This window comes from Vombatus ursinus, unplaced genomic scaffold, assembly GCF_900497805.2.
Source record: "Vombatus ursinus unplaced genomic scaffold, bare-nosed wombat genome assembly UNPS02014822.1, whole genome shotgun sequence".
Taxonomy (NCBI): domain Eukaryota; kingdom Metazoa; phylum Chordata; class Mammalia; order Diprotodontia; family Vombatidae; genus Vombatus; species Vombatus ursinus.
The window spans coordinates 2,700,309-2,723,570 of NW_020954600.1; the positions used below are offsets into that span (position 1 = coordinate 2,700,309).

Below are 23,262 nucleotides of genomic sequence, written 5' to 3' on the forward strand. Positions count from 1 at the left end.
GACAGAGATAGAGGAGGGAGAGACAGACACACAGAGACACATACAGAGAGAAAGGAGGAGGAGAGAAGAAGGGAGAGAGGGGGAGAGAGGGAGAGAAAGGGAGGAGAAAGAGACAGAGGGAGGAAAGGAGAAAGAGGGAGCGAGAGAGAGAAGGAGGAGGAGGAGGGAGAGGGGGAGAGGAGAGGGAGGGAGGGAGAGAGGGAGAAGAAGGGAGGAGAGGGATGGCAGCAGTTCAAGACAGGGGAAAACACACTGGTTGGTCTGACTGCTTCCAAGGATGTGTTCTTGTCAAACCCATTTTTAATAGCCTGGTATAGGATAAGTGTGAACAAGCCACGCTTCTGCCCTTTTCAAGGATAGAGACACAACATCACCAAAGAGCCTCAGAGGAATTGGTCCCTTGAACAGAGGAAGAATTTGAGTCCCAAAGCAGATATATCTTACTCAGGTGGGAAACAAGAAAGAGGGTGTGGCTCCTGCTGATCACACCCAGCCTTAACTACCCTGGAAAACACTTTCTGGTCCCTGATCCCCAAGGCGCAATGACAAGGAAATTCATCCTGAAATCCCTTCTAACTTTAGTTTAGAAATGAGGCCAAATGGAACTCTCCCTCTGCCAGGCCTGCCTCCCAGTTTGCAAGGCACACTGCAGGCAGCCCCACTGGAATAATCCAGGCTCCCAGCAACAATCCAGGCAGGCTGCTTTTCACTAAATGGCTGAGTTCTTTCCAGAGACCTGGAAGTTCAATCCTTAGACACAAAAACTGACTTCCACACATCCACGACCTGGGATTTCACTAGCATGCAGGCCTCCCTCCACTGGTACAGATCACAGAACCTCCAAGCCTCAGCAAGGAGTTTCTGTGTGCAGCTGTGACCAAAAAAATGTCCCTTCCTAGTCTTTTAGCCTCTTGGAATTTAGCAAGGCTCATCCTTAGACAGCCAGACCCACTGTCAAAAACCAGTTCTGTCTAGCTTGGTAGTACCTGTCCCAGCTTGGGCTCTACTTACAGAGTTTTGAAGAACCCAGGGTCATCTCTAGAGGCACTAAAGTACCAGAGGATGTTAATGGAGGCAGCCATCAACAAAGAAGCAAATGAAACCAACAAGGGAGCCCTATGTGACCTAGGGCTGGGACTGGCCAACAAGGGCGGGGTGCACAGAGGGGAGAGGGTCCTGGTGTACTTTGCCCTCATCTTCCCATGTATCTTGTAGAAGAGAGAACAAAGTACTGGGTGGTTCTGAGAGCCTCATCTGAGGAAGGACAATGATACTGGCGACGTGGCCAGACGAGGCCAACAAGGAGAGTGAAGGGCTTTGAGGCCATGCAGTACCTCAACTCATACCTGGATAAGAACCCCTTCTACAACATAACCGATGAGTGTCACTCAGACTTTGCTTGAAGCCATCTGGTGAGGAGGAACCTACTGTTTCTTGGGGTTGTCCATTCCATTCTTGGATAGTCTGAATTATTAGGAATTTTTTTCCTTACACTAAACCCAAATTTGCCTTTACAATTTCTACCCAGTGCTCCTAAATTCTGCCCAACTGAGACTACAGGTGGTACACTGGATAGGATGCTATACTTGGAGTCAGAAAGACCTGAGTTCAAATCCTGCCTAAGAAACTTAACCTCCCAGTCTCAATTTCCCAGTTGTAAAATGGGGATATTATTATCTCCTAACTCATTGTATTATTATAAAGCTCAAATGAAATAACATATGCTATCACTTTGCAAACCTCAGAGTACCAGGCAAATGCTTTTTATTTTTAGGAAGGAGCTCCTGAGCCACGGAGAAGTCTAATCTCTCTGACACAGGGTAAATGTGCCAGGTCCTTGAAGACAGCTCTCTATATCCTCCCTAAGTATTCTCTCCTTTGGCCTAAACAGCCTCAGTTCTCTCAGCAAATTCTCACACGGTGTGATCCCAAGTCCTTTCCTCCTCTGAGTTCTCTTTCACTGGACGTTCTGCAGACTATCAACGTCTTTCCTTGTGTTGATATATATTGTGTACATTGAACATTTACTTACGGATCTAGGTGCTGTCCACCTCTAAGCTCCTCAAAGGTAGAGGCTGCTTCATTTATGACACAGCACAGACATATAACGGTGCATAATGAATGCTTATTGATTGACTGATTTCCTAAAATGTGGGCACCTAGAGCTGACCACAATAATGCAGATGGAAGTCTGCTCAGGGCCCAGGACCGTGAGGATATAACCTTCCTTACCCTTGACACCAGGCTTCTCTTAATTCAGTCTGAGACCAAATTCACTTTTCTGCCTATCACAGTACACTGCTAATTTACATTCAATAGATCCCAGTTTTAACTAAGACCCTCCAGCTCTTTTTCAGATGAACCATGATACCAACTCTAAATCCTATGAACCTATAATTATAGGTTCAAGACTTCAGATGTTCAAATGGAGCAAATCTCTCTCTAATAGTGGGATTCCAGGCACTATGGCAGGTGTGGGGAGAGAAATAATTTGGGGTCCAGAGAGATCTACCACTTACCTCTAAAAAATACTCCCATGTCCCATTGGATCTATTCTCATGAGGGGTAGCAGTAGATGTCTAATAACTGTTTACTGAATGAATGAATGAATTAATTAATTAATTAATGATGGATGGATGGAAGATGCTAATTAGATTCCTTAAAGTTTCTCCCCTTTGACATCAACAATTATGAACTCTAAGAAGATGGCATAAAGTCCACTTGGAAGCGATGCATTTTCCATGCTGTTTGCAGCCCTTACAATAGTGAAGTGAGGTAATGAGCTTGGGGGGTATTTTCCCCTTCAGCTTGGGCCTGTGAAAAATGAACCTTTCTTCTGGACAGCCTCAGCTAGCCACGGGGCCTTGGGGGTCCCTTCCAGCTCTAAGATTCCATGCTCCTACATGCTAAGTGGAGAAATTGGGAGAGGGTGCTTTTTAGTGCAAATACATGATTTCATCAGTGCAGGGGACTCCCAGCGTACAAACTCTCTCCACAGACACAGACTGAGGCATATCTCAATCTAACAGTCTTAGAGACTTCTGGCATCAAGACAACCGAGGTCCTCAGGTTGTTACTTGTCCAAGGTCACACAGCCAGGAGGTTTCCAGAGGCAGGACCTGAATCAATCGATCACCGAATTGACCAGGATTTATTATGTGCTTATTATGTGCCAAGAACTGTGTTTGAACTCAGCTCTTCTTTACACCAAGACTATACCACACTGCCTTTCAGGCGGATCATAGTCATAGAATCACAGATTCTCAGAGGGAATCTCAGAAGCCACTGAGTGCCACCTCCCCCCCGCCCCTCCCCGCAAGTCTTCATAATAATGATCCAGGCACATCCATTTAGTCTCTGTTTAGACATCTCTCATCCTCACTGAGTTCTTACTTTCCCAAACTACATTAATGTCTCTCTTCTAACTGTGGAAGGAAAGATAGAAGGAAGGAAGGAAAGATGGAAGGAAGAAAGGAAGGAAGGAAGGAAGGAAGGAAGGAAGGAAGGAAGGAAGGAAGGAGAGGAAGGAAGGAAGGAAGGAAGGAAGGAAGGAAGGAAGGAAAGGGAAGGGAGGGAGGAAGGAAGGAAGGAAAGGAAGGAAGGAAAGAAGGAAAGGAAAGGAAGGAGAGAAAGAAGGAAGGAAGGAAGGAAGGAAGGGAGGGAGGAAGGAAGGAAGGAAGGAAGGAAGGAAGGAAGGAAGGAAGGAAGGAAAGGAAGGAGAGAAAGAAGGAAGGAAGGAACAAAGAAAGGAAAGAAACAAGCATATGCCAAGCACTGTGCTAAGTGCTTTACAAATATTTTATGATCCTCACAACAACCCTATGAGGTAGGTACTATTATTATCCCCATTTTACAGCTGAGGAAATGAAGGCAAAGTGTCTTCCCCAGGGTCACATAGCTAGTAAGTGTATGAGGTCACATTTGAACTCAGATCTTCCTGACTCAAAGCCCAGCATTCCATTCACTGTATTAGCTAGCTGCCTTAGGCCTATCTTGCCCTCTCTGGCCTGACCCTAAGCAAAGCTTTCCCATTCTTGTTTTAAAATCCTGTGTGGGATCACACCTATCAGATAGGCTAACATGACAAAACAGGAAAATGATAAATATTGGGGATGTGGGAAAATTGAAACACTGATGCATTGTTGGTGGAGCTGTGAACTGATCCAGTCATTCTGGAAAGCAATTTGGAACTATGCCCAAAGAGCTATAAAATTGTGCATACTCTTTGATCTAGCAATACCATTTCTAGGTCTGTATCCCAAAGAGATCATAAAAACAAGAAAAGGACCCACATGTACAAAAATATTTATAGCAGCTCTTTTTGTGGTAGCAAAGAATTGGAAATTAAGGGGATGCTCATCAACTGTAAAATGACTGAACAAGTTGTAGTATATGAATGGAATGGAATACTATTGTTCAATGAGAAATGATGAGCAGGCAGACTTCAGAAAAACCTGGAAAGACTTGCATGGACTGATGCTGAGTGAAGTGAGCAGAACCAGAACACTGTACACAGTAGCAGCCACACTGTGCGATGACTGACTTTGATAGACTTGGCTCTTCTCTGCAATGCAAGGAGGTAAGACAACTCTAAGACTCACGACGGAAAATGCTTATCCACATACAGAAAAAGAACTATGGAGCCTGAATGCAGCTGGAAGCATACTATCTGCTCTCCTTTTCTTTTGTTGTTTTGTTGTTTCTTCTTTCTCGTGGTTCCTCCCATTAGTTCTAATTCTTCTTTACATCATGACTAATGGGAAAATATGCTTAATATGAATGTATATGTAAAGCCTATATCAGTATGCCATCTGAGGGAAGGAAGAGGAGACAGAAGGGGAGAAAATTTAAAACTCAAAATCTTAGGAAGTGAATGTTGAAAACTAAAAATAAATGTTATTTTTAAAAAAATCCTGTGTGGGTTCCAGGGTCATATTGGACATTCTCTTCTCCTATAAAGGATCCCTAAAATCACCTTTCTCCTGCCTTGACAACTGTATTGTAAGGAGGTAGCTCAGCAGAGCAGAGAGAGAACTCAGCCCGGGAAGTGCAGAAAGGTAAGGCTGAGCTCTGGCCCTAACTTGCTGTGTGACCTTGGACAAGTAATTTGTCTTCTCCTAGGCACCTGTATCAGGCTGGGTGAAAATGAGGGAGATGGGCTGAGATGGCCTCTGAAGCCTCCTCCAGTTCTGACATTCTATGTTCTCAGGTACTCCCCACCTCTCTCCCCTCACCAATCCTTGACATTGTGTTCAAAGACCCCTTCCAGCTCCGATGCTCTTTGATTCCGTGACTTTGAGCATGAGGGCCAGGGCCCTCCATTTCCCTTGCATCTGTAACTGTCTTCCCTCCTTTCTTCATCTCATTGACTCTCCATCTGTTTTTAAATCTCCCTGGAAATCATCTCGCAAATAAACTACTCAGGCACACTGGGGTTGGAGCCTGCTCCGAAGGAAGGCGTACTCCAGCTCACACCTGTGTGTACATGGCTCACCTGTGTCTCCTCTCCCATCAATCAAACAGCTGGCACTTGTGATCCCCTGCCCGGGCACCGTCACCTCTACCTCACGTGCCCTCCCTCCTTTCCATCAAAATCTCGTCATCTTTCAGAGCCTGGCTCGGGGCCTGAATCCTTCCATAGGTGAAGCTCCTGCCGAGCTGCCCAAGCCCACAGAGGGCACCCCAGCCTAGGGATCCTGGCACACTCACTGCTACTGCCCTTCCTCCGACACTTCGTCTGCACTGCCTTAGAGGGGATGGCTATTTGCTGGTGAGAATCCGTCCAGTCTCCCTGTTAGACTGTAAGCTCCTCGAAGGCAGGGAGTCTTGCCTTTCACTTTGTTCCCCTGTTCTGGTGTTTAGAACTGAGGCTTCTTACACACACATAGGATTTGCAGCCAGTCTTTATTTGTTCCTTTTGGTCTGATCATAGCACACATTTATAAAGCATCTTAAAATTGGCAGAGTGACCTCCTGCCAACAACCCTATGAGTTAGGAGGGTATTCATTATTAGACCCATTTTACAGATGAGAAAATTGAGGCTCAGGTCACATGATTTGCCCATTGGCTTCTGCCCTGGGTTCTCTTATCCTCTCCCTCTATTCTTCACTTCACTTGGTAATTTCATCAGCTCCCATAGATTTAATTGTCATCCCTATGTGGATGATTCATTACTTTTTGCCTTTGTTTTTGTATCGCCAGTTCTTAGCACAGTGCCTGGCAGGTAGTAGGTGCCTAATACATGTTCACTGATGCTAACGAAACCTCTTTATACCCCTTATGGTCTATGCTCATTGCCGCTTCCCTAGCATGGGCCTTTACACCTAGCCCTCTCCTCACCCACCCCCCCAAACCCTGCGATGATGCCCTAAACCAGACCCGGCATCATGTTCATCCCTCCTCCTCTGTTTAAGAGCCTTCCCTAGCTCCCGATTGCCCTCAACATAAAGCACGAAGTCTTGGGGTTTGACTTTGTACATAAAATCTCACCGCGCTCTATCAGATTGGTAAAAGGTACCACCTTAGCACCAGACCATAATTGAACTCCAAAGACCCGTAAGCTGGAAGGAGCTTATGATAGGACCTAGCGCTGGAAAGCACTTGGCCGCCCGAGCCCAGATTTTCGGGGGAGGAAATGGAGGCGCAGAGAAGGAGGACCCTTGTTTCGTTGGTGGCCAAAGCTGGAGGATTAGAATTCAGATCTCCTGCCTCCCACACCCTACAGGAGCTAGATTTCCCGAGACAGACTGAAGCTCGACAGCGCCTGCAGAAACAAGGGGGGCGGGGTGCTCCAACTAGTAACCATGAAATCCTTGTAACAGGTAAGAGGGAAGGCCCCGCTGGGTAATTGGATCTCTAAATGACTGCATTTCATTATAATTGAGGCCTTTCTCTGAGGATCCAAACGCCTTTAAAAAGGAGGAGCTCTTCTTTCCTCAGGTGAGAGAAAGAAAAGCCAGAGCTTTCTCTTTTAATACATAAGCCGGGAGAATTGAGCCGCGCCTGGCAGAAGGGGAGCTGGGGAGACTAATAGACTGGAGAGGAGAATCCAAGCCAGAAACAGCTGCCTGGGTTGGGAGGGAGGGAATGCTCAGCACTGCAAGGGTTAAAGGGGGAACCAGAACCGGAGGCAACAGCTGGAGTACTTTAGGACTAGGGAGAGTTCAGCTCCTTGCCTCAGTGGAAATCTGGGTGCTCAGGGACCAGCGAAGGAGGCCCTGCTCCACTGGTTTTCCTTGTCAGTTTCCAATGATCCCCTTAATAACAGAGGCTGGGGAGCCGGGACGGGGTCCCTTGATGCTTTACACGGCCTCCCTGTTCCTGTGTTCTGGCACGATGCTCCAAACACGTCTTAGAAGCATTTAGCCTGTAAAACTGCAGGTTTGATGGGGGTGGGGGCGGGCAGAGGGTATCCTGTGACTGTGGTTGGCTGTTTCTTTTTTTAATTATCCTTGGGAGTTGAATTTCCCGTTGAACACTTGGGTTCTACTGCCATGCTTTAGTTTTTTGAAAATCAAATAGATTTTTCTCTTCCCTTTAATGAAAAACTGCACTGGGTTATTACTTGCAGGCTTGAAAGGGTGAGTCAAGTTAAAGATGTCCTGATCCCTGAGGCAGCTCACTCTATGGAAAGGCTCTTAAAAATAAAATAGAAATTGGGGAGGCAAGAGGGAGGGAGTAAAGGGGAGGAGGGGAGAATGAGAGAGGGCAAACAACTTGAGAAATAAATGTGGTGTTAAGTGAGGGCTTAAAAATTCCCCAGGTGATTCTGAGGGACTGATCAGGGCCACGAAAAGCAGAGCTGAGAAAGGGGGTGGAGGGGCATAGCAGTTTCTGTAACAGCCCATTTGGTTTGAGGTGTCATTTGGGAAACCCAAAGCCAACAGGCAGCTTATTAAGACCCCAGTCACCCGTTTGTTTACAAAGCAAACTTCACCTTCAAAAGAGCCCCCTGAATTTTAAGGCCCTGGAGCCAGAGTGAGCTGGCTTCTCCATCTCCTAGGTAGTTAGGACTTTAATGGTCCAGACACAGCGGCAGAAACCACAAGTCAGTGACAGGCTAGGTAGGCCAAGCCAGACCTGGGCTTGGAAGAACTGGGAAGGGAGGAGGCAGTTATCATGGAGAAACTGTTTCAGGAAGAGCCTAAATTTTGATATATGTGTTTGAAAGGCCTACTGAACCTGTTCAATTTGATGTCAAGCCTGAAATCAAATACAGCAATGGATTTAACATGTTAAAGGGGAAACATCGCCTTAAGTATCTGCATTACATTTCTCGGCTAGGCAGCACATTCCCTATGGAGGGGAGAGGCAGGGAAGGAAGGATGGGGAGGAGGGGAGGAGGAAGAAAGTCAATGCAAACTGGGTCATTAATTTAGTCTGGTAGCAGAGGCCTGGATTAGTCAGAGCAAGCAGGGGCAGGCTCAGAGGGGCATGGTGGGCATTAGCTGAGGCTGACAAGGGAGCCGCCCCTCCCCAGGAAGTGAATCCTTCCTCCATCAAAGATATTGGCACTCATCAATGTCATCTGCCATCAGGAAGCTGCTTAGCATCATTCTCTCCAGCCTTGGGAACCAAGATGTCCCCAGGCTTCACTAGTTGAAATTCCTTAACTCCATGACCACTCCACTGGGCTGGCACTCCACAAAACTGTGGTCTATCAAGTGACTGGATTTAACCAGGTGGGCCTTCAGGTAGACTGGGGAGTCAGAGGACCTGGGTCTGAATCCCAGCCCTGCTAGTCCCTATCTGTGTCACCTTGGGGGAGCTACTTCTCCCTAGGCCTCAGTTTCCTAATCTGTAAAATGAGAGAGGAGATGATAAATCTCCTCAAGGTTTAAAAACCATAATCTTAAATCCTTTCTAGACTTAATCTTCTATTCTATTCTAAGGTCCTCACCTCACCCCCCAGCTCTGACATTCTGGGTTCTCTATTGTTACTTTATTACTTTACCAGGGCAAAGTTTCTCTCTAGTGCCTCCCCATCTTCATGAGCAGCACTAATTCTTAAGTTTCTCACTAAGATCTTCCTAGGAACAAGGTTGGCTTTTTTTTAACCACATGTTTAAAGAATTTTTCTATTGCAAAACTGTAATGACAATTTGAGAAGTATTCTCTACGATGGTTGACTGGGGCGGAGTTGGGGTAGAGAAGTTACCAAGAAAAGGGGGCAGGACTTAAAACCTGGGTTGGGGGTTGGGGAGGGGTTTGCTCAGTCATTGGCCTCAGGATATGTTGGTCATTTCCATCCAGCCAGTGAGCAGAAAGCAAGAGCAAGGCTTGGACACAATAACTCAGCCTTGTCTGGAAGTCAGAACTAGGCCAATGAGTGGGAGATGCAAGGAAGGTAGATTTCAGCTCAATATACACAAAACTGTCCTAAATTCGGAAATCGGGGATGAGCTACCTCAAGGGCAGGGAATTCCTTATCACTGAAGGTCCTTAAGCAGAGGAGGTGGTGTAGCTGGGACCCTTAGGACGAAGAATGGATCTTTCTATTGGGCAGTTCTAGAATTCTGTGATTCCAGTGGTTTTCCAAGGGTGGAATGTGGCTTGGGATCACCATGGTGGGGTGGGGCGGATGATGATTACCTACAAGATTAGGAATTGACCTTAGATGGCATCGACTCACGCCTCCCTTTTCATTTTGGGAATGCCATATAAGGGATCTATGCTTCATGTGGAGGCTAAATCAGATGACCCTGGGCTTTTATGGGTGGATAAGATGGGCACCCACTTCTAAACAGCCATATGGCAAAGCCAGTGAAACTTCACAGAGACAACACTGCCCCAACCTCCTTTCCAATATTATGCAATATTATGAAATGCAGTTTATAAGAGCAACAGGCCACTTCCTGGTCTGTGCCCCTGCCTGGCAGCCACCCCTGACAACACTATAAGTCTTCACTTCGGGATCCATAACTCATGCTGCAATCAATGAGTGGTGCAGGGCTGGAATAAGCTGGAGATTTGGCAGAGCCTAGGAATGGAGGGAGAAGAATGGAGAAGGCTTCCGAAATAGAGTCTGAGTTACAAGCTCAAGGTGTGAACAACTCCTTTCCCTTCCCTGGGCTTCTGTGAAAAATAACCCTCCTCCCTAATGGCAAATGAGCCTTGAGTAGTCCTGCTTTGCTGCAGACAGAGAGGTGCCTTATGTATGTCATGATGCAAAGGAAGGTTTTTGGGTTTTTGTTGTTGTTGTTGTTTTAAGACTAGGTCTTCCTTTCTCATTCAAGTTGGAAGTGCAGAGGTGACTCACCTGTCTGACGCATCTCTGACCATCGTACCTGAGCTAGTTTGCCCCTCCAAGGCAACCTGTTAGCCCCACTTCCCCATTCCCAGCCCAGGGGCTCGACATATTGGTGCTGAGCTTGGCCCACTGCAGCCCAGAGCTCTGGAGCTCAAGACATCTGCTTCCCTGGCAGCTGCCACCATGCCCAGCCAATGGAGGGTTCTGAGAACATGTCATGGTGGGAAGAGGGTCCTAGGGCCCTTCCTTCAGGAGAGGCAGGAAAACCCATTTTCTGTGAGACTCCATCCAGCCTGTTTATCTCCTCCTGTCTACTCCAGACTGACAGGTTAATCCATCAGGTAGGCAGCTAGAATGTTCAGCCCTTTTATTCAACATTCATTCATGTATCTGTTCAACAAATATTTATGAAGCTGCTGTTGTAGGTGGAGCTGTGCCCCGAGCACCCAGGCAAGGCTGTGACTGTTCTGCACTTTCATGAGCTGTGATCTTCCCCAAGGGCCTTCCCCTTTCTGGCCCCGGCTGTCCCGTCCCATCCAACGCCTGGGGGGGGGGGGGGGGGCGGGGTTCTGCATTCTTTGCCTCCCTGCGGAGCCCGGGCCGGCCTGTAGCCCCCCCCCCCCCCCCCCCACCTTATCAGTCCTCCCAGTCTCCCACGTGGAAATGTTATCTCTCTTATCCAATCTCTGAGGAATTTCCACTCACTTACACTGATTCCATTTTAATTGGCATTATGTTGACGTGTGTGCATGGTTTCTCTCCTCTTCTAGACTACACACTATTTCAGGGCAGGGGCTTAGGTCTCCTTTGCCCTTGTCCACTCAAATGCCCACTGCCCAAACTTGCTGGGCACATGCCTTTTACCTCCCAGATTGTTCCGATTGCCTCCTGGCTGCCCTCCTCGTCTCCAGCTTGTCCCTTCTCCAGTATGCCCTGCCAACCTGATATTTCTGAAGCACAGCTGTGACCACGTCACTCCCCTACTCAAGGAGTTTCTGTGGCTCCCTATCTTGGGCTCAAACACAAACTCTTCTCTAATTTAAAGCTCTTACAAAACTGGCTGCAAGTTACCTTTCTAGACTGATTTCACTCTCCTGTTCATCCCTTGGCAGTGGAGCCAAACTGGCCCACCTGCTATCCATCCCTGTCCATAGCCCTCTACCCCACACCTGAGTCTGGAATATACTGCCTCACCTTTGACTCCTGGAAACTCAGGACCCCTCAAATTTCAGTTCAGGTGTCAACTCCTCTAAGAAACCTTTCTTGACCCCCCACGGGGGGGGGGGCATACATGCTCTTCTTTCTTGCCATCCCTTTAGAGGAATTACTTGGTAACTCTGAGGTCCTTTGGTGGCAGGGGCAATGGATAGACCACTGTACCTGGGTCAGGAAGGCCAGAGTTCAAATGCTGCCTCAGACACTAGCTGTGCAACCCTGGGCAAGTCTCTCAACCTCTGGGTGCCTCAGTTTCCTCAAGTATAAAATGGTAATATTAATAATAAAAAATCTTAAAAAATGGTAATAATAACATCTACTCCCCAGGACCGTCTTGAGGATGAAATGTGATAATATTCATAAAGTACCTTGAAAACCTAGTAAGTGTCTGAGGCCAAATTTGAACTCAGGAAGATGAGTCTTCCTGACTCCAGGCCTGGCACTATCCACTGTGCCACCTAGCTGCCCCAATATATTTATTCTGTATCTGCTTATAAATGTCTTGTTTCCTCTGTTAGAATGTAAACTCCCCACAAATATGTATTATTATTCATTTATTGTATCTGTATTCCAGAGTACCTGGCATATTGCAGGTGTGGAATAAAGGCTTGTTGATTAATTGATTGGTCCCAGGTACAGGAAGCGGCTGGTGCAAAGGCTGCCATCAGCTGGAGTTGAGATGTCATGTGTGAGCAGGCAAGCATGGCTGGAGCGGGGTGTTTGTGAAGGGGGAGGGGGAACAACATGCCACTCAGTTGGTGCAGAAAAGGGCCAACAGCAAGGAATTAGCCACCCAACCAGAAGCCACTGGGAGAAGAGACCCAAACCATCATGGTCTAGTGGAGAGAGTGTTTGATTTGGAGAAAGATGCTGGAGTCCACTTGCTAAGAGTGTGACCTTGGGAGAGTCATTGTCAACTGTAGACCCTCTGCTCTGATGAAGGTATGCCTCCAGGTGTGGAGGTAATGAGAACTGGAGAACCAAGAACACAGATCCTCCCTGGATCACTGGGTAGTAGAGACTTGGGAGGTCCTGGAGTCCATCCTCTCGTTTTACAGACAAGACCACGGAAGCCAGCCATGTAGAGTGACCTGCCCGTGGCCACAGAAGAAGCTGAACAGCCCTGTCCCTTCCGGAATCCGGGTAGAGACCACAGACTATCCCAGAGTAGGACATGCATCATTAGAGAGGTTCAAATACACTGCCATTCAAATAGGGTTGCTTTGTGTTCTGAAAAGCAGCAGCTAATTGATATCCTATTGGGGGCCTTCTCAATGGGTGGGAGATGGGGGGGAATTCAAAATGCAAAATAAAGAAACGTTAATAAGGAAATAAGTGACAAATCAGAAAAGTGGCAGCTATCCAGTCAGAGATAACATATAACTCACAAGTTTCCAGGGTGGTTCAGGGGGTGCAGCCAACAGGGCCCGGTGCTGGGAGTGGGGAGATGTGGGTCTTCATCCCAGACTCATCACTTCCCCTCTCTGAGGCTGTTTCTTCCTCTGTACAACGAGGGCCTTGGCCTGGGTGGTCTCAAAAGGCCCTTCCCTCGCTAATGTTTTCTGTTCAACAAATATTCATTAAGGGCCTCTTCTGTGGGAGGTGCTGAGATGAAGGTTTACAGTCTAGTGGGGGATGCTTTGTGTATACAGATAAATAACTAGAAAGAGGAGGGAGAACATTGACAAGGGAGGGAGATCACAGAAGAGGGAGAGAATAAAGCTGGGCCCTCCAGCCAAGATTCGGCAAGCTGGAGGTTCTGATGGGTTCTGGAGGCAAGCCTTACTGCTCTGGAATCTGATGTTCTAGGCCACTAAGGTTCTGTCTCCTAGTGGACAGATGCTAGCATATGAAAGATGCCACCTCCAATGGTCTATATTTCTTTGTTCCAAGGTCCCTCCCATTTCTGACATTTGATTCTAAGAGTTTAAGTCTCTTTCTGGGATTTTTATTGGGACACACTAAGAATAAGGGCAATATCACTGTGGGAGAAGAGCTGGACAAACAGAAAAAAAAACAAAGAAGGAGTATAGTGGCTAGAGCTCTGGTCTTTGAGTCAGGAGGAACTGAGTTCAAATCCAGCCTCAGACACTTGACACTAGCTGTGTGACCCCGGGCAAGTCACTTAACCCCCATTGCCTCACCAAAAAAAAAAAAAAAAAAGGAAAATACCTGGTCTATCTTTCACCTCTGACCAATGAAAGGCCAGAGGTAATTCTGGATGCAGCCAACTCTGTTGTTACTCTTCAAAGGTACCACCAAGCCTACTTTTCTAGTCCTGCTTGTGGTCCCACACCCTGTGGTCTTGTTGCAGAGGATGCTTGCTGCTATCTGCTTCAAGCCTTTGAGGCCCTCTCCTGGACCATCTGCCCTTACAGTAGACTGCACAGAAGCTCGTTAAGAGCAAGAATGATGGAGAATCCCCATGAAGGTGCTGCTTTCCATCATCCAGAGAGATGCTGCAGCAGGGGCAGTATCTGGTGCCATGTTAACCTGCTCAGGGATAGAGTGAGTAAAGAATGTCTTTCTCCAAGGTCACTGCCAACCATAGGCTAAGACTCCAAAGACGAGGCTTCCATTGAGAGTGAAATCGACTGTGGAGAGAAAATGCCTCTCCATCCTGGGAGGCCTGGCTAGTCTGCAGCTGCTCAGTCAAGGCAGCCCAAAGCTTGAGCCTATCATGGAAAATGTCCGGCTGGGGACGCCCCATGATGACTCTATCAGCCCCTCCCTGCCCCACGAGAGGGGAAGATAATGGATTTAGAAGACTTTGTTGATAATGCCGGGACACCAACGATCTGTTTCATTGCTCTGCTGCCCTGGGTGGGTGGGAAGCCAGTTCCTGAGAGAGAAGGAAAAGTAGGGAGATAAAAACGTAACCTGTCATTGGAAGGACGTCAACTGTCCATCCCTCAGGCTGTCAACCTGGCGGGGGCTAGGTGGCTCCTGGGACTGGCTATGGAGAAGTAGGGGGAGGAAGGCAAGGGACGAGGCAGCACCAGCAGGGCCTGCAGGGATCCCCAAGGCTTCACAGCCTCGGGCCTGAGCTCTGCCTATCTGCTTAGCTGCTTCCCTTCCACATCAGACCTTCAGCTAGCTCCTGAAAAGGTTCCAGGATTATGAATCAGAGGTTCTGGGTTCAAATCCCAGCTCTGCTACTAGCACTGCCTGTGTGACTCGAGAGAAGTCAATTTACCAGATAACAATAAGAGCTGCACTTGCCGGTTCACAAAGTACTTTGCAAATATTATCTCATTTTATTCTCTCAACAACCCTGCAAGGGAGGTGCTATTATTATCCCCATTTTACAGGTGAGGAAACTGAGGCAAATAGAGGTTAAATGACTTGATCAGGGTCACACAACTAACATGTCTGAGGCTGGTTTTGAACTTAGATCTTCCTAACTCCAGGTCAAGTACTCTACCTATGACAATATCCAGCTGCTTCTAGTTAATGGAACTGGGAAGACAAAAGTTTACGTCTTGTCTCTGACAGATATCACTGGACTCATAGGTTTTCCAATTACCCCCCTGGAAACTTACTACTATCAATCAATCAAGAAGGATTTATTGAGTGCTGCCTACCAAGGAGGTACTGTGCCAGCTGCTGGAAATACAAAGACAAAAGTGATGATCTTTTTGCCCTTAAGAAGCTTCCTTTCTACTGGGGAAGGAAGATTTATGGATAGAGGCGCACATGTCTATAAAATAGATAAGAGGTAGGGGGAGGGCACTAGCAGTTTGGGGCAGCAGTGGCCCACGGGGAAGGCTTCATGTAGGAAGTGGTTGAGCTGAGAATTGAAAGAAATTAAGGAGTTGGGGGTGAGCAGGCACAGGCACGGCCAGTTATGCAGGGGCCCAGACAAAAGAGCAGTCCTGTGTCTGAGGAACCATAAGAAGGCCAGTTTGATTGAGCCACTGAGGGCAAAAAGGGGATGAGGTGAAATGAAGGTGGAAAGGTAAGCTGGGGCCAGATTGTGAAGAGATTTTTTTCTGTATAAAAGAGGAATTTAGATTTGTTCCTAGAGGTAAAAGGAAGCCACAGGAATTTACTGAGTAGGAGAGTGACACAGACAGATGTGAACTTTGGCGGCTGCATGGAGGATGGATTGGAGCAGGGAAGGGAAACCAACCAGGAAGTCATTGCAACAGTCCAGGTAAGCAGTGATGATGGCCTGAACCCTAGGGTGGTGACTACAGGTGGCGAGCAGAGAAGTGTGTATATTGTGGAGATAAAAAAAGGCAAGCTTGGAGGCGTAGGGTGAGAGCGAGCTAGGAGTCAAGGGTGACACCAAATTTGTGAGCCTGTGTGAATGGCAGCTTGGTGGGGGGGTGGGGCTGATGGAAAGAGAGAAGTCTGGAAGAAAATAAAGACCATAAGCTCTGTTTTGGACACATGGAGCTGGAGCCGTCTATGGTGCATCCAGTTTGAAATGTCCTACAGGCATTGGTTTTGAGGGACGCCAGCTCAGTACACAGAGGCTCGGACAGATGAGGGAATCAACCAACAGAGAGATGTAGTAAAGCCCATGGGAGCTGCTGAGGTCACTAAGGGGAGAGCAAAGAGAATGAAGAGAAGAGGGCCAAGGGTAGAGCCTCGGGGGACAGAGGGTGTGAGAAACATGAGCCAGCAGAGGAGACCCAGGAGGGACCGTTAGACAGCAGAAGAGAGAGCAGTATCGTGAAAACTCAGAGGGAGAGACTGTCCAGGAGGACAGGCTGGTCAAAGGGGTCAGCGCTACAGAGAGGTCTGAGAAAGGGCCACTGATAACCCACGAGAGAAGAATTTCAGCTGAGCAGAGGTGAAAGGCAGACTGCAGAAGGCTGAAAGGGGGGTAAGAAGAAGGGAACAGAGGCATCACACGCTCATCGACGCTGCACAGCGGACAATGCATCCATGCAGGAGGAGACACGGATGTGTGCCTCTGTGTGTCGCCTGAATTCCATGGCCAGACAACTCTACACTCTCCAGAGCATGGAAGCTGAGGATCTCCCTGAGGGGACAGGAGAGGCTGGGAACAGGCTGCTATACATGTCAAACAAGGAAATACTTAGAAAAAGTTGGGGGGAGCAGAGACCCCAAATTCCAATAGGAACAGATCCCTCTGAGCTGCAGATCACTTCAGAAAACCACAAATTAACATTATCTATGTTGCATTGTATATGTTTTTTTAAAATTGTTAAACATTTCCCAATTAAATTAAAATCTGGTTCAGGCCCCAACTTGGACCATGAACTGGGAGTCTGACACTTCTGTATAGGCTCCTGGAGAAATGTGTAATTGAAAAAGATGGGCTGGTCACCTGAGCAAGAGCAAGGAAGTGTGACGCATGGCTGTGCTATGCTAACAACCCTGAGATATCAAGGGAACTGTAGGAAGGTCCTCAGCAGGCTGGGTGGAGCTCCCTGGCTGGGGTGCGGGGGTTTATGGGAAGATATGGGTATGAGCTGTGAAGGAAGGCATTTCCACCTTCATTCACAGGGAATAACAGTCCTATTGGCATACGGGGGTATATATGCGTGTGTGCTCTACATAAATATGTATGTCTATAGAGACACACACCTTATGAAGATGAATATATAGATATACATCATGTACACATACATGTATGTATACAGATACACATATATTTACACATATATATGTTGTTGTTATTGTTCAGTCATTTCAATTGTGTCCAACTCTTCGTGACCCCATTTGAGGTTTTCTTGGCAAAGATACTGTCGCGGTCTGCCATTTTCTTCTCCAGCTCATTTGACAGATGAGGAAACCAAGGCAAACAGGGGTGAGTGACTTGTCCAGGGTCACACAGCCAGTAAATGTCTGAGGCCAGATTTGAATTCATTAAAATGAGTCTTCTTGATTCTAAGCCTAGTACTCTACCTACTGTGCCACCATACATATATATATATATAGATATATAGATATATAGATACACACACATATATACATATATATGTACATGCATACACAACCACATGCATACATACATTATATATATATATATATATATATATATATATATACACACATATGTATATATCCTAGGACAATTAGCTCCTAAAAATGCTGTTATTAACAATGACGAATCTCCCTTCTCCAGTGGCTTCTCACCACAGTTCTGTGAGCTTGGTAGCATAAGACATTGATCTCCATTTTATATATAAGAAGATGGAGTCAGAGAGGTAAGGAATTTGGTCGGGGTGACACAGGTAGTAAATATCAGAGGTGGGACTGGAACCCAGGTCTCCAGCAGTTTTCAACTGTACCAAGGACGTTTTTTACCCTTTCTATTTCTCACATGCATGACGCATCTGAACATTCTGGGGTCCTCAGTTTTGTATCGCAAAAACCCAGGCAGGAAGCTAAGACACAAAATCCCAGCTCTGCTTGCAGGTTTTTAAAAGATTTGACTGTTGCTGATGAAATTGGGGGTGGGGAATCAAAGCCAGTCGAATAGTCACAGGGAAATAAATGTATGATCAGCTCCGCTGCAGCCAGCAGCCTCAACAAACGAGATCAGTGGCCTGGAATCCCAACCCAGAGGAAGTCTCCATGGAAAACAGAGTCGGGCTTACCCATGAAGCATGCCTTTGCTGAGCGAGGTTTCATTATTCAAGTGCTATTCAGCCCCTGCTAGGGAAGGGGAGGGGGAAAGGCACAGAGACTGGTGCAGTGGGGAAAGAGCCCTGGAGCTGAAACCAGAGACTTGGGTTCAAATCCCACTCCACTCTCCGTGCCATTGTGGGCAAGTCCCTTAACCACTCTAGGCCTCAATTTCCTTATCGGTAAAACAATGGGGTTGAATGAATTAACTAACTCTATGATTGTCATTATTCCAAACAACCCCTTAAATGACAGGGATCCCCTGAGGGAGATGTTTCCCCCAGTTTCCTCCTCTTCTTGGTCCATATTGTCACATGCTGGCCCCCAAAGGACTTTAGAAACCATCTAGGTCAACATTTTATTTTACAGACGAGGAAACTGAAGCCCATAAGCAGGGTCTCTCCACCCACGGCTATCGGCTGTAAATCCCGACCTATCCTTCAAAGCTCATCTCAAGCCCCTTCCTCCAGGAAACCTTCCCCATCCTCCTTTGACCTCTGGCCTGCCCCCGGCCCTTGGTTTTGTTCCTCTCTTAGGCACTATTCACCTATTATTATATCCAAGAGTCATTTCTGTGTGTGCCCTCCCCCCTCATTTCTTTTCTCTCAAAGGTCCCTCCCCTAGCCCCATCCCAGGGCTTTGTGCCCAGTAAGGGCTGAATAAATGGGTTTTTTTGTTTGTTTGTTTGTTTGTTTTTGTTATTATTATTATTATTATTTTTGCATTGAATTGAGTTGAATTTTTATAGGGGCGGATAAAGCCAGACACAAAGGTTGGAGGAGCTTACTGTAAAGGAAATTCTGAATCAGTGGGTCCAGCCATATGAGTTACTAACAATTTAACAATTTTCCTGTTTCAATGAGGCCACTTTCATGGCTCAAATGACACAGTAGCAATGTAGGCTGATGGAACCTGGGTTTGGTTGTTTGTTTTTTCTTTTTAAACTAATCCTCTGATTTCCTCCCATTATTCAGGTTTTACTCATTCTGTGCTGTTTATTAGAAAATTAGTATCCCCCTCTTTAATAGGTCCCTTATCGACTGGCCTTTTGTATGGGAAGGAGAAAAATCAGAGAAAGTGAGAGGCCAGATCTAAGCACTGAATATTTTTCAGCTTAACTTGGGTTTTTATTCCAAAGGGAAAAAGCAAGAGGGGAGAGGGGAAAGAGCCAGAAACAGGGTAGGCCTGATGAAGTCAAGGGAAAACCTCTCGGTGGAGAGGAACCTCGCCCAGGCGCCCCTGAGGTACCGTCCTAAAGAGTGCTCCAAGCTCACCCATGCCCCAGCAGACAGCCTGGTCCAGCTTCCCACCGTCCGTGGGATAAAGACCCAAGTCCTCCTCCCCATCTTCGAGGTCCTCACTGGTCAAGATTCCCCTTCCCCCACCCCACACTTTCATCCTTCCTTCTCAGTCCTTCCCTGCAGAGACCCTCGGCTTCCAGCCGCTTAGGTCTGGGTTTGCCATGTGCTTTATCTCAGATGCACAGCATTCGGGCCTTTGGAAGCCAGCATACAAATGTATGCAAATGAAATGCAAATCGGGCAAACCCTCCATAAACTGATCTCTGGAAAGAAGAGAGAGAGCTAGGACCCCACATTCCTCCTCTCAACACTATTCAGGCTCTTTGCCTAATGGAGTACGGTTAAAAGAAAGCTGGATTTACAGTCAAAGGACCTGGGTTCGACTCGTCCCACTTCCGCTACTTAGAACCTGTGTGACCTTGGACTAGTTGCTTAGACTCTCCAGGCCTCATTCTCCTCAGGCATAAAATGAGGGGGGCTGGATTAGGCAGTCTCTGAGGCCCCTCTGCAGCCCTAAATCAATATTTCTATGATCTGTGATCCTCCTCTCGGTCACCAGGAACCCTAAAACTGGATTGCAAAGGAAACGGAAGCTAGCCATGCGTATCCTACAGTAAGTCTCAAAACTGTAAAGAAGGCAGTTGGCTTCCCGTCTCTGGGCCCTTATCTCTTGCTGTGTGACCTCTCTCTCCTTTCCCCTTCCCCACTCCTCACCAAGCTACTTTTGGCTGATCATGGGCCGCAAGACCCTGGATCAAGAGCTGAGGGGCACCTCCAAAGTCCTCCAGTCCAATCCCCTCCCTTTAAAGATGAGAAAACTGGGGCCCAGACAGGAGCAATGACTGACCCAAGGTCACACAGGACTTCAGAATGATGCATGGAGGTTCAGAGCCCGGGTTTCAAATCCCAGCTCTTCCACTGATTCCCGGCATGACTTCAGACGAGCTATTTTACTCCTCTATTTCTGTGATTGCAAAGTCAGGGGCTCGACACTATGACCTCTGCATTCCCTTCCCCCACTAGTCTATGATCTCCAATAACCCAGATTCTCTGACAGTCCATTCCAGCCGTTTTTTGTACTGGGCCATTTGAGGGACTGACCCAAGGCATTTGTTAATGGGCATCGAGTCCGAAAGCACTGACAAAACACTTGCTATGTAGCAGGGACTCCCCAGCAGAGGCTGGAAGCAAAAACAGTCCTGCCTCCAAGGAGATGATATTCTAAAGAGAAGGGGGGAACAAAGTGTACATAAATAGGGACATACAACATATATAAAGAGTAGTAATCTTAGAGAGGAAGTAAGTAGAGCCTAGGAAAGGCCTCCTGCAGAAGGTGTCTAGAAGGATGATAAGATTCTAAAAGGTGGAAATAAGCAGAGAAGGCATCCCAAGTGCAAAGGCATAGAGACTAGAGATGAAGAGTTATGTGTCAGGAAGGGCATATCAGCCAGCAGGGCAGGATCTTAGATTGCATGGAGGGAAGTGATGGGTAAGAAGACAGTAAAGATAGGAAGGGCCCAGGTTGTGAAAAGCTTTAAATAATGAACAAGGGAGTTTATGTTTGAACCTAGAGGTAATAGGGGGCCACTGGGAATTTTATTGAGCAGTGGCAGATAGTTTCAGGATCAGAGCTTCACTTCAGAAAAATCACTTTGGAAACTCTATGAATTATCGATAGATTGGACAGCACCTTGGCTCAGGGACAACAATTAAGGGGCTGTTGGAATAATCTAGGTGAGATGGAATAAAGGCCTGAATTAAGGTGTTGGCTGGGAGAGTGGAAAGGGATGTATGCAAGGTGTGATGTGGAACAATGGTGTCAAACGCCAATAGAAAAATGGGCATTAATCTTAATGTAAGAGGTCCTGTGGGTCAGGCTACACACCTGCCTTAGTTTTAAAATGCAGTGTCATCTATGATTTATCGTATTTTTATTTATTTTGTTAAATATCTCCCAATTACATTTTAATCTAAGTCAGGGCAATGAAAGCTACAGCCTGTGCTGGACAACTCTAATGTGGACATAGACGCGATTATATTTGGCACCTGAAGGAGCTGAAGGTCCAGAGGTAGGATTTTTTAGATACCATGTCAGCAGTGGGAAAGGACTTGATTTTGGGGGGTAGGTGGGGGGTGATGGGAGGCGTACGAAACCAACAGAGTTACCAAGATACAGCAAGGTACACCCGTCTTCATACACCTAAGTCAAGCCCCAGTTCTCACAAGAGACAGAGTGGCCCCTCATTCTAAAGCGCCTTCATCAATATGGATCAGTACATCTAATATTCAAGGGGAGAGGTAACTGCAGTCAGGATCACACGTAGATTTAGAGCTGGAAGGAACCTCTGAGGTCACCTAGCTGGTCCAGCCCTCTCCCCTCCTTATTTTACAGGTGAACCCCACAGAGATAAAGTGACTTGTCCAAAGCTTCCCAAAGGGTAAGCAGCTGATCTGGGATTCAAACCTAGATCCCCTTAGCTCCCAGGCCAGCGTTCTTTTCTCTGCAGCATGCTTTCTGGGATGGGCCCATTTTAAACTCACTCCTCAATGTTCCTCTGCCCTCTTGCAGACGTTAGTCTATCTGTCACTTCTCCCTCGGATCCCGGCTGCCAGGCATCGGCATGGGGGAATGAAGACTTGAGATGAAAAACTTTGGTATCCAGGAGAGGGACAAGGGGCTGCTTCCCCTCAGGTAGGAGACCCATGTTGCCAAGGCCAGGCATAGGAAGACCACCAGGGAAGAAAGAAGCCCGGCCTCCACTCGCCTCATGTCCTGGGGCTAAGCCCTCATTGCTCCAACCTAGCTATGACTCTGAACTCTGACTGTGTGCTCCCTCAGCCCAAAGCGAAGAGCTCCTGGTAGCATGCTAGTCTAGAGAGAGTCTGCTCTTGGAAACGCAGAAATTGGAATTATCTGGTGGATACAGGGTAGCCAGAGTAAGGGGGGGGGGGGGGGGAACAATAGGGCAGTTAATTATTTGCCTTAGAAATAGTAATCTTGGTTTTAAAATCTAAGTAGGATAATGGTGTGTTTTTCTTGTGTTAAATGTTTAATTGTTTGTTAGGGAAGGAAAGCCTGAGGCTGAGATGAGCGGCTGGATAATGGGATAGCACTGGGCCAGGGGAGAGGAGGCCTGAATTGTAGTTTTGCATCTATCTCTTCTTCTCTGTGCGTCCATTTCCTGCTCTGTAAAAAGAGGGGATTGAACGAGATGATCTCAGAAGTCCCTTCTCGCCCTGACACTCTAGGGTTTTAATGACCCCCATCACACCCCATCTTACCCATATACATTAGCCCCACCTCCTCCAGGAGAAGGTCAGATCCACCGGCAAGGGGCTCTATCTCACACTCACAATTCTGTGAGCCCTGGCATGGGGCTGGGTCTTCCTCTCCTGGCTGGGTCAGCCATCCCCACTGTAGCTTGTTCTCTTGATTCTGGCCACCTCACCAAACCATCAGCCCACCAAAGCCCAGAGCAGACAAACTCATGAAGATGCCTAGGAAATCAGTGATGAGGAAAAGCAAAGGACCAGCCAGTCTTCAGCAGCTCGAGCTCAGGTGAGAACCTAGATATTGAAACTCGAAACACTGGGTGGATAGTGAATTCTGACCTTATCCTCCCATGGAGAGGACGGAGAAACTGGTTCTCAGTAAGATGACCAGCATCAAGCTGGGACTTGTGCATGCTGAACCAGTCTTTGTCCTCATGGGATTAATTTCCCAAAATGCAAATGCAGAAAAACAGAACTTTTGACTGGAAAACTGTCCTTTTAGATGTCAATATCATCGTTGGGCTGAAAGTCAGCATCACTGAATGATTGCAATTCAAGACTAGGTGTAGAACACAGATGCGTACAACAAGACCTAAATGGGGGGGGGGGGGGGGGGG

The 23,262-nt window shown here is 47.2% G+C and overlaps 1 pseudogene; it reads right to left on the reverse strand.

Moving 5' to 3' along the window:
* Positions 1-23,262, reverse strand: part of LOC114024624 — a 356,699-nt pseudogene that overhangs the window by 273,177 nt on the left and 60,260 nt on the right.